A 20,264-nucleotide genomic window follows, 5' to 3' on the forward strand; every position below is an offset into this window, starting at 1 on the left:
CTATCATTTTCAGTAATTTATAGTGTCTGTAAGATTTTACCAATAAATTAGATTTTTTACAGAATTTTAGTTTTTAGTGTTTTCTCTATAACTGTTTACGTGAAAAATGGGTCTTCCTTTATCTCATCAGAGATCGGAATTATCTAGAATTAATCTATTTCTCCAATACGCGCGAACCGAGAAACTAGCTCACGTAAGTAAGCAGCGTGTTAAATATCTCTCTTACACTGATATTCCTACATTCTATTCGACGTGAGAGCGTGAGACCAGCTAGCAGCTTGATTGTCTCCTGATGTTGGTGCTTCTTGCAAAGCTTTATTAATATGAAGCCTGTCTTCTAAGTCTAATAGACGATTTATTTATATAAAACCGATATTCAGACCGCGCTAACAATTTTAAAGCATACGTTAAGTACAATATAGTGTTCGACAATTCCTTGCAGCAGCCAGGCGTCAAGTGTTACACAGTTGTTATTTACATCTTATAAACGTGAGTACTCAAAATGTTTTTCGACTTTAGAGCTGATGTTTTTACGCGAAATTGATGCAACTTATGCGTTGGATACTGCATATACTGGTTCCTGTTTAATGTGAATTTGCTTCTTTATAAATCTCGACCATCTATTGAAACCATAATGCTATAAACCATTCAAGGTTATTTGTATTTATAAGTCGTTTGCGTCAGGGGTTAAATGTCACTAACAGCTGCTGAATATTTGACAAGATCTGTATCTTCATAAGATAAACTGCCAAGAGTTTAATTTTTAACAAAGGACAAATTTATCTGTTTTCATCTCGGTCAACAAGTACTTTATGAAAACTGAAAACTGGGCTTTAGATTGTTAAATGTGAACTACAAAAAGATTTAATCTTCTAGTGGACGAACAAGTAGGCAGTGGAGGAAGTCTCTGCAAATCGTTTACCTCTGAACATTGTACATTTGAAAGTAAGTACAAACTAGAAGATTACATTTTATGTATCATTATATCTATAAAACTGACTTCTGAAAAGAAATATAATTAAACTTTTTCTGTATATGTAAACGTTGGTTAGTAATAAGGAAAACTTAAAGTATCACAGAGAGTGATGTAAGTTACTGTACAATTAAATACTGTACTTGAAAACAAGAACGAGTAAGTTAGATCCAGAGGTCGTCAATAAGCGTGTTGCCTGTAATATGTTGAAGTGCACCATATCTGGGTCAACAGCACAATTAGAGGAAGGTTCTCTTCCAACAGAAAAATGGCAGTCAATTTAATTTTATCTGAAAAATAACGAACAACATTGTTCATTTGTTTACAAGAATGACACATAAATACAACTTTGATCAATTTAAGTTTTAAATGTTGTTTCTGCATAGAATAATTGGTTTAACGTACAACTCCGATTTTTCAAAATTTTTCCAGTAAGTTTTCTAGAGCTTAATAGGATTGCAAAGACTTATAAAATTGAGTTATACAAAAAGTATACGATTTTTTTTGAGTACTTATGATTACTTACCATAATGTCTTCTATAAAATAAAACTGTTGCATTTCATTCTATGTTATAGCCAGTTAAAGAATTAGTTGCATCGTAAAAACATTACATCTTTACATTACGTTTTCTCGATATATTGGGCCTGAAGAGTTTTATATTTTTCTCGACCTTCCTCTACAGAAAACAAGCACAATGTGTATCTGTATAGGTATTACTCACACGCTGTAAAGATATACAATGAAGAATTATAATGCGAAATGGTTAAATTAAGTGAAATTTTATACCATTTGTTATATAAGCTGTGAAGCATGCGTCTGCTCAAACTTTTACTGAAAATGTCTTAAGATTTATTGTGACCTATGCTACGGTCTCTAGTTTTCAGTGTTACAAGCATTATTACATTGCTAGCCGTCCCTAATTTAGCAGTGTAAGACTAGAGAGAAGGCAGCTAGTCATCACCACCCACCGCTCACTCTTGGGCTACTCTTTTTCCAACGAATAGTGAGATTGACCCTCACATTATAACGCCCCCACGACTGAAAGGGCGAGCATATTTGGTGCGACCCTCGTATTACGAGTCGAACACCTTAACACACTTGGCCATGCCGGGCCAAATCACTTCCTTTCAACGAACATAAGATACAAACTTTCCATGAGAACAACGGCTATCCATTCAGAAAATATGTTTTGCGGGCTTCGAGCAGACAGACACTTTATTTTTCGTAATACTTCATAAAAGATAGGAAATTGCAGCAGGCTTTCATGATCAAAAGCCCTCGTATGGAAGCAACATGGAGATAATAGGAGAAATGGTTCTGTTCATGCATCTTATTAGAAAGTGAAATTTAGCTAATTTAAAATAATAATTTTTAAACATTTTCAGTTATGTTATTACGTTACGCCACAGTCAATACATCTGAACAAGAAACGTGCATAGAAAGCTTCGATGTTATATACCATACAATGCAACTCTAGTTTTAACGCCGCTATAACACCACTAAAGAAAGAAGTATATTCTGTATTATGCGATTGACTTTTATACAAAACTACTTAGAGTCATATATATTTTGAGGTACATACACAAACATAGACATTAGTTTTGGCTCTTTTTTTTGCCTTCTAAGTTTTGCTTGAGTGTCACATAATTATCGATCATTCAACCAATAACTGCTACCAAATACTTGGGATAAAAACCCTTATTCCTGTCAATATTAGCTCTTCTTTAATGTTGATATATGTTTCGGGTAAAGTTAAAGTAATTATTTGCAGAAAATGTTAGGAATATTGAAAAAAAATAGCAGATAAATCATGTCTAATTTATGATACATAAAATATCAGTGTATGCCATCGTCCTCTTATTAACTCCTTTTGCTAAGAAGTAGGACGGTTATACCTTCATTTCATCTGAAAAAATGAAAGCCTAAGGGGGAGGTATGTCATGAAACCTGTTTCAGGATACGGGTACGTTTTATTATTAAAGGGTTGGAAGTATATATTGAATACGACCTCAAACACCAAATCTATCATATTTTATCTTGATGTGAAAGTGAACACTGAAGTATTTGTACTAAATTAATATTCAACATATCTTCAGATATGAATTGGTGGTTCTTGTTTAAAATAAGTTTATAGTAGGAAGATTAAACATTTGGAAAGGAATATTACCAATAAAATACACAATGTTGATAATGATGTTCTACGAAAATATGAGATTTTAACTTTTGAAGTTGCATTAAATATATAGCTGTATGAAAACTTGTAAAGTATCCTGAAGTTTATATGACAATATGTATAGTTGTTTCTTGTGTTTGTATCTGAAAAACAACTTTTATCTATCTTGACACTTCTCAGTTTTGTTTTATACCTTTACTAGCTGAAGTATCGACTTGTTGAACGGGTGAAATAAAAGATACGAAATTGTGCTTCTATATCTTCTTCTTATCTCAGTAAACATTAAAAGTACAGTAGAAGTACATAAAGGAACCAAATACTAAATTGAGACATGCTGTTTTCAAGAATTTTTTCAACATGAAATTACCTGGGGAATCTAACTCCTCTCATAATTATCCTATATCACTGAGTCAAGATTGGTGATGGCCGATCAGGAAATGTGGAAACGAATAGAAAAAGATACATACATATATTGACGTTTATTTATATGAAAGATGGGGATGTAACCCCTATCCCTTCCGTGACTTCTTCATGTCATCCTGTATCACTGTGTCAAGTTTGGTGTCGACTGATCAAGAAATGTGGAAAGGAATATGGAACAGATATTAAATGATAGATCGTGTATTTTTTCCCGGACACTCTTTGCTTTTTATAGTATAGAACTGACTTGCGCAGTTTTTATCTATATTTTCACGAAAAGCTGAGTAGTTTTAATTCTTATCTTTCTTTAATTGTATGAGAACTGCACTAACGTCTTTAATATATATATATATCTTATGGCAACCTGCATAACCGGACATTATGTGCCTAGATATTTATGAGACCACTTGTGTATTCATACCATCTACCTGTTTACTTGTATTACGACCTACATAGTTGTATTTTATTCTTGCTTTAAGCACAAAGCTGTACAACAGGTTGTCTTGTGTTGTTCACAGTACAGAGATCGGACCTCGAATTTTAGCACTATAAGTTCTCAAACGTACCGTTGAGCGATTGAAGAGCTGGTTACACAGTTATAATCAACATATTTTTTAATTTTATTTCTGTAACCACTTAAATATAAAAATATTATATGCTTATCTAAACCATTATTAACAAAAGCATATGTATGTGGCGTTCATAATTGGAGACCCGCTGGACTGATTCTCACCAAAGCTGATTCTCACCTTCAGTCCCGAGAGAAGTGATATTAGGGGTCGACTTACGAATTTGTTCACCACTATGTCACCATAAAGTTCCATATGTCTTCGCAGTTTCCGTTGGTTTTCTTCCTTTTCTTTTGATATTATCTGGCGTTGTATTTATCTCCTCTGATTTTCTTCTGATTGAATAACTAAGCTCATGATATTTTACAAACCTTTCTACTTTTTTGATGCAGAAAAGCTGGAAAATACATTTAACTATGTTGTTCTTTCATAGTCTTTTATATGTTCAATGAATGTGTATTTGATGAGCTTCATAAGATGAAAGTATATATATATATATATATAATATTATTTTGTATAATTTTTGAGTTGTTGTGAGACACATCGACAGAAATAATTTCTATTTGATTTAAAAACTTTATAAATTTTGGTTTGTTGTTAAGCGTAAAGATACACAATGGGTTTGCGGCGTGATACTACGTTGCGTATATCAAGCAATCTGTGCTGTGCTCACCACAGGGGATAGAAAACCAGTTTTTAACGTTATAAGCCTTCACTCTTTCTGCTGAGCTACAGGGATATGCTGTTTTCGGTCACTGAAATATATATATATATATTTACAGTATCGAATATTAAGAATGCAAGTATAAAATTCATAAATGAGCATAAATCGAGTTATCTTTCTTAGTTCTTTCTCAGGTGAACAACAAAGTATTCTTGAATTGAATATGCTTACGGTAAAATGACATTTCTAAGTTATATGCTTAGTTTGATTGGTTTATTCCTAAAGCATTCGAAGTTTTAAAAGTTAATGAGTTCAACAACAATTATAGCAATAATATTTTACATGAAACTTTGTACAAGCTTCTTGCACCTGTGATCTTATAGGCTCCTAAGAAACCTTTTATAAACTTTATTCTTTCTTTTATATTTATCTAATTGGTTCTATTTTGTATTTGTATTTGATATTTGTAAGACAATTTGCATGATTTACGTTGCGTATTTCAAGTAATCATATAATAACACTATGTAACACAAATTTTGTTCCTGGATAGTATGTGTTATTTCTTAATTGTTTATGTTGCAAAAGTACAGAAAATAACCATTATTCCCTTCAAACTTTGCTTCTATGACCTGTATAATGAAATTTAGAAATTAACCTAGTTTCTATGAAAAAATGGGCAAATTTGCACATTTTCATTTACATAAGGTCTGAGTAAAACAACATACACTCAAAATAAAAACTAGTCAAGGCGACGACTTTTGAATAGTAAATCAGGTAGTCAAGCGGTGCCAAAAAAGACTCTCCAAGTAGTCGCTAAAATCGATGACTACCTAACATGACTATTAAATATTAGTTATTTTTACTATTGTGTAGTCGGAAAATAGTCAGGTGATGTTGGCAGGGATACCTGGCAGATAATAAATTTGACTGCTCTATGATAGTCGTTATGACTTTCGTTAGGTTGTCATTCTGACCGATGCTGACTACCTGACAATAGTCTCATTGCCTACCTGCAAAACACTACACAGTAGTCATGACATAGTCAGTGTGACCCTATTCATCCAAGGAGCGGTTGTCATTATGACCATCCATTAACAACGGACTGTTGTCATTATGAGTATCTAACGACCATGGAAGATAAGTCATGTCGACCCGATCAGGACCACCTCTGCAATGTCACTGTTAGGCAAAGAGACCATCTTCAGTCAGTTGTGGTCAGCAGAACCGTCATTGAGCAGTCAACCCTGCAGCCATCTGATGATTCAACCTAAATCCCAGTAACCTGCCACCAACCTGCATTTTAGCAGCACCATTTTTATTCTAAACTGAACGCAAGTGTACATCAATATACATGTACCAAAATAAAATTCAAAATGCAGCAACAATTTGAAAATAAACAACTGAACTTTACATTTGGTTTTTGAAAATTCACTCTGGATGAAATACACATGACAAGTTACTATTACCAGATCTAATATAACCTTATGGCTTTGAATACTTTCCTTTTCCTTTACCTTTGGACGTTTTGACAGATTTCCCGCTGCTATGTTTTTTGACATTCAAGAGAACGAGCAACTGAAAAATACATCAATCTGCATCTTTTTCAGATTTGGTAATTTTCCTGGACTCATCATAGAGCTTCAAACAACTCTTTCAACAAAGTTGAAAGTTTTCTTGAGTTTTCTTGGAAATGCAAAGTTGAAGATATGAAAACTCCCTACATACATAGTGAATGCTTCCACAAAATCTTCAGTGGCACAAATATCAAAGCCATCAACATATAGTTTGAATTCCTGATCACAAAACTGAGAAATTGAACCACATTGAACGTATATACCACTCTCAGCAGGTTCCCTAACTTCAGTACCCACCATGATACTTTCACTTTCTTTTAAAAGAAAAAGGATACCAAGAATGACAATACTAGATGTAACATCAGGCATGTGTGAGGACTGTTTCATAAGAAATGCTAGCAATGGATTATTTTCTGGTAATGTGTTTCTGACCTGCAGGTGAAAAGTTACTATGTCCTTATATTGAGAAAGTTGGACACTCCTTTTTCTGCATCATTTCCTAGCCGCTTAAATTCATTCAATAGCTGTGCTGGTGATGCCACAAGGAAAGAATAATGCTCCATAAGTTCATTGACAGGAGTGTTGTCAATGACCAGTTTCCTACGATCATACAGAGTTTTGTCCATAAGCAAGTCCACTTTACAAAGATCACCCTTTTTTCTGCAATGCAGACGAGTTTTTATCCATTCCTTGTATTTTTTGGTGGAAGTTTCATCCTCCCCAACTGGCTTTTCACACAAGTGTTGCTTTAATCCATATAGCCTCTGTTCTGAGATGTGGTTTGAAGATGGGGTTTCATCTGTTGCAGTTTTCGTCTTTTTCTTTCTTTCTTGGACTATAGGCAATGATGAATCCTTCCGCTTTCTATTATTCTGGAATTTCTGACGAAGCCTCATCCTCCACAGCTCCTGCAATTAGAATTGACAGAATTAGTTCTATTGATAATGAATAACAAAACTGCCCTGGTATAACTATAATTATTTTAAACAGTATTTCTTTTAAACCACTTTTGGCATTTTTCAGGTTTAATCTGAGAAACTGAAAGTCATACACATACTGGTTAATAAATCAGTTGTACGAGTTCATCTTGACAATGTATTCTCTTTAGCGTCAAATTAGTTGAGTTTCATTAGTTGATCATGTTACATCGTATACAAACAAAACAAATGTTTCAAAGTATCAAAATAGTATTTTCCACAGTCCCTCCTTGGTAGATATATGTACTTGTGTGTATTAAAAAAAAAATATAACTTCCCACAAAATTTTCACTTGTTTCTTTACTAATATTATGCAACACAAAAATGTCATTTAATTTATTTTGTAACTAATGAATATATTTCTTGCAGAATACATTTACACCCTTACAAGTGGTGATATGGTTATTCCTGTTATGCAATTTAGGACGAATTTTATTGGACTCATTGGCTTTTGGGCTCATAAAGTCAAATGTATAGATAATAAAATATATTTGTGATGGAAATATATTTTACAACAAACATAACATAATGCACATGTGGATAGTACTTACACGAACACCTTGGGGTGTTAGATTTGGGGCATCTGACAGCTGAGGGTAGCGCTTAAATATTTCATCCACTACTTCGTCATACTGCCTTGAAGTGGGATATCTGGAAAATAGAGGTTGGGCAGGTTATCAAGTACAGATGAAGACATCTGAAGAGATATAATTACACGCTTGTAATCAGAAATGGTACACATGGTATTCACTGCACAGCACTTACAAGGTATAGTTGGAAACCTGAGGTTTAGACTGCATTCAGTAAATGGAAGCGAGCTTCTTTCTGAACAGGCTTCCCTTGCGACAACAACAAAGCAGTAGATCTAGGCAGACTTGACAAATTTTCCAGCTTAAAGGGTACTGGCCAAGGCTTGAATGCTAAAATGCTGACCAAAGAAAATATCAAATAGTTCAAAACACTTACAAATTGGAGTTGACTGATTGCAATGAAATACTAACCAAGGCCTAATTGTCTCAAGTGAAAGATGAAACTATTTCTCCAACAGATTGAAAGATCTGTTTCATATTCATTAGAACATATCCTACCATGTTGATATGAACTGAATTTGCTCAGCACTGGGACCGGGTGAAGATGCACTCTGCTTGCTTGAAGGCACTTCAGGGTTCGGTGGATTCTGGCCAAAAATACATTTTTAACGGGTCTAAGTTTGTAATGAAAAGTAACAACAGTAATTGTGCTATGTTGAATAATGTATATTGAACAATTGTACTTCTTTCTTCGGAATAAAGTTTCCGCATAGTGCTTTCCAATGAATACATAAATGATTATAATCACTCAAATTTAAATGGGTTGCGCATTCTTACAAACGACTCACCACAACAGCTATTTCTCCGTCAGAGGCCCCAGAATTAGAAACCAGAGAAACGCGCAACTTTGCTCGTGGTTTTGGAATGTCAGACCATTGAACATCCATCCAGTTCTGCCAGTCTTCCATGTACAATTGAGCTGACAAGTTGGTGGCATTTACATCCAGATTTAGGTTGTTAGAAATCTTACTGGGCATCAATCCCAGATCATCCACTGACACCACAATTTTTTTCATTGTAAGTAATGTGGTAGGATAAAACCATCTCTCTGGAATCTAAAAGTATGGAACTGGTAAAAAATGATTTATACGTATACACATGCAGAAAAGTTGTCATTGAGAAACAACTACAAAAACAACAAAAAGATATATTAAATTTCCATAAATTTAGCAGAACTGGTATAAATCAGCTAAATAAGTAATTTGGTTTTCTCCCTAACAAATTACTAATTACTTTAAAAGGTAAAAGCAAATATAAGTAGTCTGACCTCAATAGATGGTGATGATAGTGGTGATTTTTGTGCAAATATGCATGATACATATTAATATGACACAAGCTCTCTCTGAAAACTTTGATAAAATTTGTCACAAAAAGGCAGAATCAAATTTACATAAAATATGTAAAATCTTTTGAAGAAATTTGTCACTGGAAGGTACACACCAAGTTACATGAAATAGGATAAAATTTGCCACTGATTACCGAGTTCTGTTTAAAATTTGTCATCATTCAGTCGCCACGAATGTGGTGATGTAGGATGATCATATTTTCACCTTTGTTGACATAACAAGGCAATGGGTAATGATCATAAAGATCTGGAATGCTCAGAAGTTCATATCTTTTCATTGGCTCTACAATGTAAGCATGAAGATGCCTGTGATAATCAACAGTTTGGTATCTTTGACAATGCAAAAAAGGTTTTCCCCAAAGAACAAAGCAACAGATCACTGAAGAAAATTGAAGACTGTTGAATTCGTAGCTACTGACAACCATTGTCCCTGTGTTGTATGTGAGGTAGTTGACTGTATAACCTGATGCTTTAGTGACAAAATCGCCTTCCCCAACAAATGCACTGACAAGGTTTCGCTCTTCTCCGAGTGAATTCACAGGCAATCTGACAGGATTAGTCAGGTCAAAGGCATCTATTCCAATAAATCCATTGCTTTCCAAATGTGAATAGCGTTTATACTGGTGTCTCATTGCCATTGTTTTGTCTAGATTTCTTCTATTTTTGGTACGTCTTGCAACATCAACAAAAAAACTATGTTTGGCTTCAAATCTCATGGTCCACACATTCCTCAGTGGACCAAATCTGCGGGTCATCTCTGGGTAATGCAAAGTAAAATGTCCCTTTGGCTTGAGAGTTCTATTTGGAAATTCTTTTTCATAAAAAGAATGGAACTGTTGTATCACGTCATTTAAGAATTCAATGCTTGCATATAACATTGATGACACATTATCAATTCTACCATATCCAGCAGAGCCAACAGAATTTCCCATTTGTTGTTGCCTTCTGGCACTGCATCACCCACCAGTAATGGAAATAACCTTAAGAGACACCAAACTTGCACAGCTTTTTTTCTTAATGTGTACAGACCCTTTCAAAATAACAAGCTTAGGCCTATTGATTTTATCAGTTCCTTTGTAGTGGAACTCCTTCACTCTGCCTGCAAGGTACTGAAGGCTGAAGTATCCAGACAAGACATACTGATCTATGAGTAAAACTAAAATTTCTGACACCAAGCCAGATTCAAAAAGGTCATGTAATATATCAGGTGGTAGAGCATTTGCCACATGAAATTGCTGCAGAACGTTCAGGGGCGATCTTTTGTTAACCCCATATGTACTTGACAAAGTCGGTTCAGTTTCGACCATTGCAACTAGGTAATTATAGGATGCAATAGATTTCTCTAGACATTTTGAAATATCAGTCAACTTTCTTAAATCATCCCGAGTTACCATGCAGAATCTACGTGATCTGAGAGCATAAAATGATTCAAGAAACCCTCCAATAGCATGGCTTCCCAAATTATCTGCAGCAACAATAAGAGGTGCACCTCTGAATTTGAATGTTCTTTCTGGTTTGACAATGTCAATACCAATGTTTTCAAGAACAGATAGTTCTTCAATCAAAGGTTTCATCACTGTATTTAGCCCATGTATTTTTTACTTTTTGGCCCTTCACCAAGATCGCTAAGAATATACAATGAAACTGTGATCTCAAAGCAGGTTCAATATTGCCTAACTGATGGTAGAAAGCAGCATATTTGTAAGCAGGAGCTCTTATTCCAGCCTGGTTCACAGCTATAAACTCATCAAAATAGAGAACAATTTAAAGGGCAAGGAAAGTTTCTTGCCAGAATGGATGGTTTTTGAAATGTTCACCATCAACGACATCTCTAAGACAATCATCAGATGACTGGCGAGGATAAACAACCTGGCTAAAAATATAATCATGTTTAAGCACACACTTCAGAGTATCTACTAAAGAAACATACTGCATTGTATCCTGTTTCCCATCACCATCAATTCCCAGGTCATACTCAACAGGTTTTACAAATGCCAAATTATCTTCAATGTAAAAATGGAAATTATTGTGGTCAGTGAAATTTTCAATCATGGAATGAAAGTCAAGACTTTCTTTCTTGCAAGTTTCTATCACGGCAACTATACTATTTCTAGGAACACCCTCACTGATCAATGTTCTTTTATGGTTTGGAATAAATGTTTATCTTTGGCAGCCATAATAGAACAGGACAAATTTAAAAAATTACTTGTAGTTTTGTAAGTAATTTTTTTTTCATTTTCACGCAGCTGCAGAATTGTTTTAGCTAAGGTTCTTCGCTTGTCTGTGACAACCATCTTTTTATTATCATCAACTGCCTCATCACTGTCAGAGTTTTTATACCTCTGTTCCATAAAGTACTCGGCACCTTCACCACCAGCTTCATTATCATGCATACTGGTAGTAGCAAACCATCCATGCTATTTATTTATATGTCTTTTCAAACATCTGATGCTTTTAAATGGTCTTTCACATCCATTAACCCCACATGGGACAACAAATCCAGGTTCATGCTCATGAACCAAAAAAAATGTAAAAGAAGCTTGCTAAAATGCCTAACCTTATAATTACATTTAATGCAAGGGAAAATATTGAAAACGTCTGATTGTTCTGCCATGTTTAACTCCAAAGTTTACCAAACTTCACAGTGTCACGGATTTTCATTCTGGAACGTAAAATGTATCATTTATTTAACTAAATTTATTGATAAATGTCAACAATAACAACCAGCCAATGTCGGTCGCCCGCGAACCGACGGTGCATCCTCGGACTTGCCCTCAATCTAGCGAATAAAAACGTATTTCAAAATGCAAATTCTTGCCACAACCCTCCTGGGGGGTGACCAAAAACATTCATTGGCCAGACCTCAACCTAACTAACATATTCACCAAATTGAACAGAAATCCGAAAGGAATTGTGGACTGTAGAGTGAACACAAGGATATCTCTGCAGACGCATACGCATGCTGATGCGTGATCCATATTATCCCCCGATTTTCGTAAGGGAATACAATTTTTTATTATTTTAACTACACAACTCGGTTGCTCATGACTCGATGCAATATCCCCCGGATCCTATATTTTTCTTACCGGTATGGATTATGGGAGGGACCCAAAGTCTGAGAAAATTCTCTGAGAGCAAAGAAGGGAGAGAGGAAATCGCACCATTCGATTTCAAAGTATAGAGTTTAAAAATTTAAATACATTTTGTACCTAAAGAGATTTTTAGATAGTTTGTAATATTAAATTAAAGAAACACACATTTAACACAATATATGTTTCACTTTTTCACTGTTTTCAAATTATTTGTCTTGCCGCTCCCATTTGTAACTCCATTGTTGGCTGTGTCAGTGGATCCCGCCATAATACACACGTCGCATAGAGTGTGCACGCTTTAGCATTTGTAGCTCTGCTGATGTATTAAAAATAAGGACTTATTATTTACGTATTATCGTATGCCATCTTTCATTATCTAAGGTCTATAAAATAATAACAGACGAGGTCCCTTTTAATGAGTATACAACTTTCATCTGTGTAGCGGTGGCTGTAACAAATCTTTTCAGCAGCGGTGTAGTTGGCGCTAAATTTAACAGAGCAGCAACATGGATCATTGTGGGCTTTTGATTCTACCACATGATGTGCATTCAAGATACCAAATATGTGCATTTGTGATGTCAAGAGTGGGGAATGTTTTCATTTCATACTTGCTTCAAAGCATTACCTAAATATAAATATTCCTACTCTACTGATACTAAACTACAGTAGTACAGACCTACACAATGTAACGGGCAACCATCCTTGTTTACACGTAACGAGTTGTACAAAAAATACGGATGGATTCACTTCAGCTAATCTAGAAATTTAAACATTCGTATTCTTATATTGTTTTATTGAAACATACTATAGGAAAATAAGACATAAACGATTAATATTTATCTGGATTTCTTCTTTCCGTCATCAGCGCGGTTGCATGGCAATTGTGCAGTGTCAGTACAAGTTTCTGTCATTGTACAGTATACAGTCATTTGTTTGAACTGCGCCTTAATGATATAAGAAACATCAAGGGTGTCAATTCATGAGTTAATGCTGACTATGATGTTGGTCTTCCTGACCACAAAGTAGTCCTTAAGACCAGCATAGCAGTGCTGCTATGAAGTAGTCAAGGTGACTGAGATGTGGTCAAACAGACTGGGACATAGTCATTCTGATTGGGAAGTAGTCAAACTGACTAATTGCTTAAAATGACTAAGATTCACTCAAATTGACTAAGAGTCAGTCAAACTGACTAGTAATAGATCATCGTTACTACTTAATAGTCAATTTCATATCTACGACTACCAAATGATAGTCATCTTTCTTATTGATACATTTTAGATAGTCATTTTGACAGCGACTACGATATTTCTAGAGCAGAAAATAGACGTGACTATGCCCTGGTAGTCGTAATGAACAACTTTTATTTAGAGTGTATGAATCAAGAATTGCATGTATTTATACTAAAGTTACACAAAAATGTTTAGAAGTGAGTAACTTTTCGAGATTTGCGACTGTAATGTAAATCACTTTCACGTATCAGCCCCAAATACAGTCTCCAATTATGTTTTCGTTATACACTTCTTGGTAGCGGCATTCAAAGTCCAGTATATCTTGGTGGAAGCGCTCGCCTTGCTCCTCTAAGTATGCTCCCATGTTCTTCTTGAATTTATCAAGATGACGTCAAGGATATGGACTTTCAGGGACATCCTGCAGCCCAATCTGTCATAGTTCTTTACAAGAGCCTCAACCAGTTCCACATAATTTTCGACCTTGTGATTGCCCAAGCAGTCTTGAACCACTGCGACAAAGCTGCCCCATGCTTTTTTTTTTCCTGTTGAGTTTCTTGGAGAATTCTGTGCACTAAAGGATCTTCTTTATTTGTGGTCCAACGAAGACACCAGCTTTGACCTTTGCGTCAGACAGCTTAAAGAAGAAATCTCGAAGGTACTTGAAGGCTGCAGACTCTTTATCAAGAGCTGTAACAAATTGTTTCATAAGACCCAGTTTTGTGTACAATGGTAGGAAAACACCTTCTGGAGATCCACTAGTGGCTCACACTTGACATTATGCTTCCCCATAGATAACTCGGTCCATTGTGGCCAGTGCTTCTTGTTGTAGTGCGCTGCAGTGTCCCTGCTGTCCCAAAGGCAAAGATAACAGGGCTACTTGGTAAAACTTCCTTGGAGAACCATCAGGAATACCACCATTCTGAAGTCTCCAATAACCTCCCAGCCATACTCATCATACTTCAAGGCTTCTAGCAAGGTCTTGACGCTGTGGTATTCCTCTTTGAGGTGCACCGAATGAGCCAGGGAAAGAGACGGATACTTATTTCCGTAATGGAGCAGCACAACTTTGAGGCTTCTGGACGAGATGTCAATGAAGAGGCACCACTCGTTCGGGTTACAGGCAATTCCAATTGCCTTGCACAGACTGGATACATTCTGGCAGAAGCAGAGCTCATTTTGACGAGTGAAGAAGTTTGAAAATGTTGGTGACGCTTTCTCTGACTTACGACTTGCACACTTTCATTTTTAAAAATTGTTGTAAGTTCTATAACATTATAGAAAGTTTTTGAAAATTCTTGTAAGTTTGAGAAAATTCTCTACATAGTGTAAATTGAACACTTATACTTTCAAACACTTAAATATTCCTATGATAACCTGTGTAGCTGTATTTTTAAATGCTTATGTAGTAGTATTACAGATTACACAGTTGTATTATTAAATTTTGATATACTCATAGACAATCCACATAGATTCTAAAACATACGTATATTTTTGTAGTATGATAACTTGTACAGCTATATTCTTGAATGGTTAAATAGCAAAACGACAATCTTATATCTGTATTAATAAATGTTTAACTAGTCGTGTAAAGCTGCACAATTGTATTAGTAAGGTTTATTTACTTGTAAAATAACCGGCAAAAGTGTATCTTAAATGTTTACCTACTTGTAAAGCAAACTGTACAGTTGTATTCTTAAATTATTATATAGTCGAATGAAGCTTCTCTACTGTGTTATCAAATTCTTATATACCCATAAAACAACCAACACAGTTACACTATATCAACCAACATGGATGTGCAATTGAATGTTAATATATTCGTATTACAATCTGCGTAGTTGTATTATTAATTGTTTATATACTCTTCAAAACAAGAAACGCAAAAGGGATACTTTTGTTATTTTAAAGAGAAATATATGTAATAACGTTACGAGCTCAAAGTATGTGATGTTACACGTGTTAAGGCACTGATTGTCAGACCAAAATGACAATAAAAGTTGTGCACTTTGAAAACGGAGGAAAACATCGGATTTTTCGCCAAAACGCATGAGTGCCCAATAAATTTGTTTGAGAGATCCGCATGTTCTGCAAGTGCAACATGTGCAAAATCCCTATAAAAGTGACGGGTTCTCTGTTTCCATAGCTCATTGTTAAGCCACCGACACGCAATACAGTTACGCCAAACTGACTGAAGCACGCAACAACGCCATTGGTCGCTTGAAAGCAGGCGAATCTCGATCAGATGTTGCCAGAGCTGTGAATGTCCACCCAAGCACCATCACAAGGCTATGGAATCGTCACCAACAACATGGATCAACTCGTGACCGTCCACGATCTGGCAGACCTCGTGTGACCACGCCCGCACAAGATCGCAACATCTGGTTACGTCACCTTCGGGATAGGACCACCACTGCGACGTCTACTGCCTCAACCATACCAGGGCTGCGTAGGAATTCCGATCAGACCGTACGCAACCGTCTACGAGATGCAGGAATCCGACCTCGACGTCCAGTCAGAGGCGTCATCCTCACCCAACAACATCGTCAAGCACGGCTGCAGTGGACTCGGGCACATCGGGTATAGCCTCATCGACGATGGAGCCATGTTTGGTTCAGCGATGAATCACGTTTTATGCTTCGTAGACAGGATGGAAGAACCCGTGTTTACCGTCGCCGAGGTGAACGTTTTGCAGCAAACTGTGTGCAGGATGTTGACAGATTTGGTGGTGGCAGCGTCATGATGTGGGCTGCCATCGCCTACAGTGCCAGAACAGACCTTTTGCACATTCGAGGGAATCTTACGGCTCAACGATACGTCGACGAGATTCTCAGGCCCCATGTGCAACCCATCATGGTGGACGTCAACGACGTTTTTCAACATGACAACGCCCGTCCTCACACAGCTCGACTCACCACTGTCTTCTTGAGACTCCACAACATCAACGTTCTTCCCTGGCTCTCCAGATTACCAGATTTAAACCCCATCGAACATCTTTGGGACGAGTTGGAACTGACGTCTGCGACGGCGACAACCTCAACCGCAGACTCTACCTCAGCTTGCAGCAGCTTTGCAGGCTTAGTGGACAGCCATTCAATAGAATGTGATTCGTCATCTCATCGCTTCCATGGGCAGGAGATGCCAAGCAGTTATTGATGCTCACGTGGGGCATACTCGTTATTGACGTTAAACTTCATCTAGTGAGCGTGGACTTCGCCTTTGCAGACTTTGGATGTTCAGCAGTGAATGTACAAAGTTTCACATATGTCATACAGAACTACCCGGAATAAACTTGTTAACAATTTGTCTCATATTTTGCCTTTTGCGTTTCTTTTTTTTGAAGAGTATATAATTATATGATAACCTTTACAGTTGTATTATTAAGTGTTTATATGATTATGTGATAATCTTATTTCATCCTTCGGTTATTGGATTCTTATATACTTAAATACTGGTATAACAATCTGCACAAGTTATTGTGAAATATTTACATTCCTGTATGAAAATTGGGATAGTTATTTTACTAAATTTGTAGACATTTGTATGACAACCTACACAGTTTTATTTTTACATTTTTAGATATTTGTATTACATTTTCTACTATTGTATTATTATATATTTATTTATTAGTATGACGGCCTGCAAATTTGTATTCCTTAATGTTTATATATTTATGTCATAGCTTTGATAATTGTATTATTAAATTTTTATATATCCGTATTACAGTCTAACAGTTGCTTTATTGTATTATTAAATGTTTATACATTTATATGAAGACTTGCACAACTCTGTTAGTAAGTATTTTATAACATGCAGATGTATGATTGAATGATTGCACGTTGGTATGAAAATCTGCAAAATCGTGTTATTAAAACAGTTATGTAATAGTATGACGACGTAGAAAGGTGTATTATTAAATGCTTGTATACTTGTATAACAATTTTTATAATTTATTTTATTCACAAAGGTTTACTTGTCATATTGCATGTCATATTAAGATTCAAGGACAACCTGCAGAATTACATTATCATGTACTCGTACGAACCGTTACATTTTTATTCTTAAATGTTTATATACTCGTATGACAACCTGCATAATTGTATTCTTGAATGTTTATATTTTTTTCAGATAAATTGTATAGTCGTATTTTTAAAGGTTTATATACTAGTACGACAACCGGCAAAATTTTATTATTAAATATTCATACACTCATGCAACAACTAGCACAACTGTTTTATTAAATTATTATGGCAATCTGAATAGATTTATTCTTTAAAAATTATATATTCTTATCATAGCAGGCAAAATCATATTCTTGAATGTTTTAGTACTCGTTTTAAACACTTATCTGTGGCCCAGCATGGCCAGGTGGTTAAAACACTCAACCCATAAACTGAATGTCGAGGGTTCGAAGCCCCGTCACACCACACATACTCGCCCTTTCATCTGTGGGGACGTTGTAACGTGACGATCAATCTCACTATTCGTTGATCATAGAGTAGCTCAAGAGTTTGCGGTGGGTGGTGATGACTAGCTGTCTTCCCCCTAGTCTTACAATGCTAAATTATGGACGGCTAGCGCAGATTCTGTCGCTTTAAGGGAAATTCCAAATAAATAAATAAAAACATTTAGATAGTAGTATCACAGCCTGAAAAGTTGTATCATTAAACGAGTTAAAAGTTTGTGTACTGTTATGACGACAGCATTGTTATTATGTGAAATTGTACAGTTTTATTTTTAGATATCTGTACTCTAGTACGAAACTTTGTTTCTACGTTTATAAAAAATTGCATATTTTAACCTTATATTTTTATAAACCTTTCTAACACTTCTGTTAGTTTTTTTGTCTTTCATTATATTCAGTATTTCATGTGTGAAATATTAAATTGTTCAACAGCTCAGGAATTTTCCAATAAGGCTTTTTATAGTGGTATTTCTTTATCTTGTTTTCTCTTTACTGCGAGACTACTTGATGAAAGCAATATTTCCTTTTATTAATTTCGCTTTATTTATTCTTATTATGTGCGTATTTTGAACACACGTGGTGTGACTCGCTCAAAATGAATTTTCGTCTAAACTTGACTGGATCTTTGTGAGATTTATTAAGTCCAGACACCCAGTCACTAGCGGAACAATATGAAGGCTTTTATGAACAAATTTATTAATGTCATCCTTGGAGTTGGTGTACATCTACACATGCGATATTAGGTTTCTATAATTAAGCCCAAAGCGGAGATCTTTTTGTGTGTGTAGAGTTTGGCGTTGCATGGTAACACTTGGAAAGTTTTAGTGTTATTTCTGATTCATCAAAAACAAGAAAACTTTGATGCTAATGGTTTTTGTGGTAAAACAAAATCAAATTGGATGAAAAAGTGACGTTAATTTTTAAAAGCAATAAATCATCGTTTCAAAGGTGCGGATGGTGGTTACATGTAATCAGTGATAGAGTTTAGAGGTGGAAATCAAAATAAGTTTGATACTGTTGTGTAAATATTTAAGTCATATTATAATAGGTTATTATTTATTGTTGTCTTGTAAATTCGCAATTTGAAAATATTTCAATTTTCATTAGCTGAGCATTTCTATAATATTTTCAGTTTAAGTTCTTAAGTTTACATTTTAGTTATTCACTTATATTTTATCACTACGAGATTTCTACAGTGAAATACATTTTAGAAAACATGCATAACTAACAGTTAATTCTGTGAAAGTTTCCGCAACTAAAATATACATTGTGTAAGAGTAGCGTTAATATGGGTATATGAAACTTACTCTTATTTGATGGAGTAAACTACCAAGTCTTCATTTTTATGAGTACTATAACTCATTTCATTCTCAAACAAATTGTGTTAATCCTAAATAATACAGATGTTTCCTATTATTCTGAGTTTATAAGACTCTATCGTTCAGTAAAGTAACGTATAATACACATACAACATACATGTGAAACAAGGTCATAAATTGCAAAATGATAAAGCGTTGTTTCTTGTTGTCAGGTGATTTTAACGTTCATTGAGTTATTCATCAATGATATAAAAATATCATTGTCTCACTCGTTTCTCTGTATGTTTCTTGCAATGAAATATGTATTTCGTTGAATATATGGTGATTCTGTTGCACCATATTATTTTTTTTCTTTAGGTGTTGAAATTAACAAAATTATTTCGCTTAAATTTAGCATTTGAGATAATATTTTATTTCCATTTAATATTTCAAGATGACATAAATTAGATTTAAAAGTTGATAATTTTATTATTGTAGACCATCTTTTAACACTTAATGCTATTTACTTGGATAAACCAGCAATGAATAATATTATAAATTAACTAGTTTAATACCATTAAGACTGCACAAAGCTGAACCAGAGAAATAAACAAAGCAATTTACTCACGCAACGGGACCGTCATGGCCAGGTGGGTTAAGGCGTTCGTCTCGTAATCTGAGGGTCGCGGATTGAACTCCCTTTCGCACCAAACATGCTCACCCTTTCAGCCGTATGGACGTTATAAAGTGACGATCAATCCCACTATTCGCTGGTAAAACAGTAATCCAAGAGTTGGCGGTGAGTGGTGACGACTAGTTGCCTTCCCTCTAGTCTTACACTGCTAAATTAGGTACGGCTAGCGCAAATAGCCCTCGTGTAGCTTTGCGCGAAAATAA

General features: G+C 35.2%; 1 protein-coding gene across 4 annotated transcripts in view; it reads left to right on the top strand.

Annotated features, from left to right (window-relative positions):
• The first annotated feature begins 256 nt into the window (after positions 1-256).
• LOC143252953 (lysosomal cholesterol signaling protein-like) overlaps positions 257-20,264 on the top strand; it is a 68,368-nt gene continuing 48,360 nt past the window's right edge. For 2 of the 4 annotated variants that reach the window (XM_076505899.1, XM_076505898.1), the window contains exon 1: positions 257-945. The gene's annotated coding sequence lies outside the window, so the exon portion shown is untranslated. The remainder of the gene's footprint in view (positions 946-20,264) is intronic. The other 2 variants (XM_076505897.1, XM_076505900.1) reach the window with 2 other exon arrangements.

This window comes from Tachypleus tridentatus, chromosome 6 (genome assembly GCF_004210375.1).
Source record: "Tachypleus tridentatus isolate NWPU-2018 chromosome 6, ASM421037v1, whole genome shotgun sequence".
Classification (NCBI taxonomy): Eukaryota; Metazoa; Arthropoda; class Merostomata; order Xiphosura; family Limulidae; genus Tachypleus; species Tachypleus tridentatus.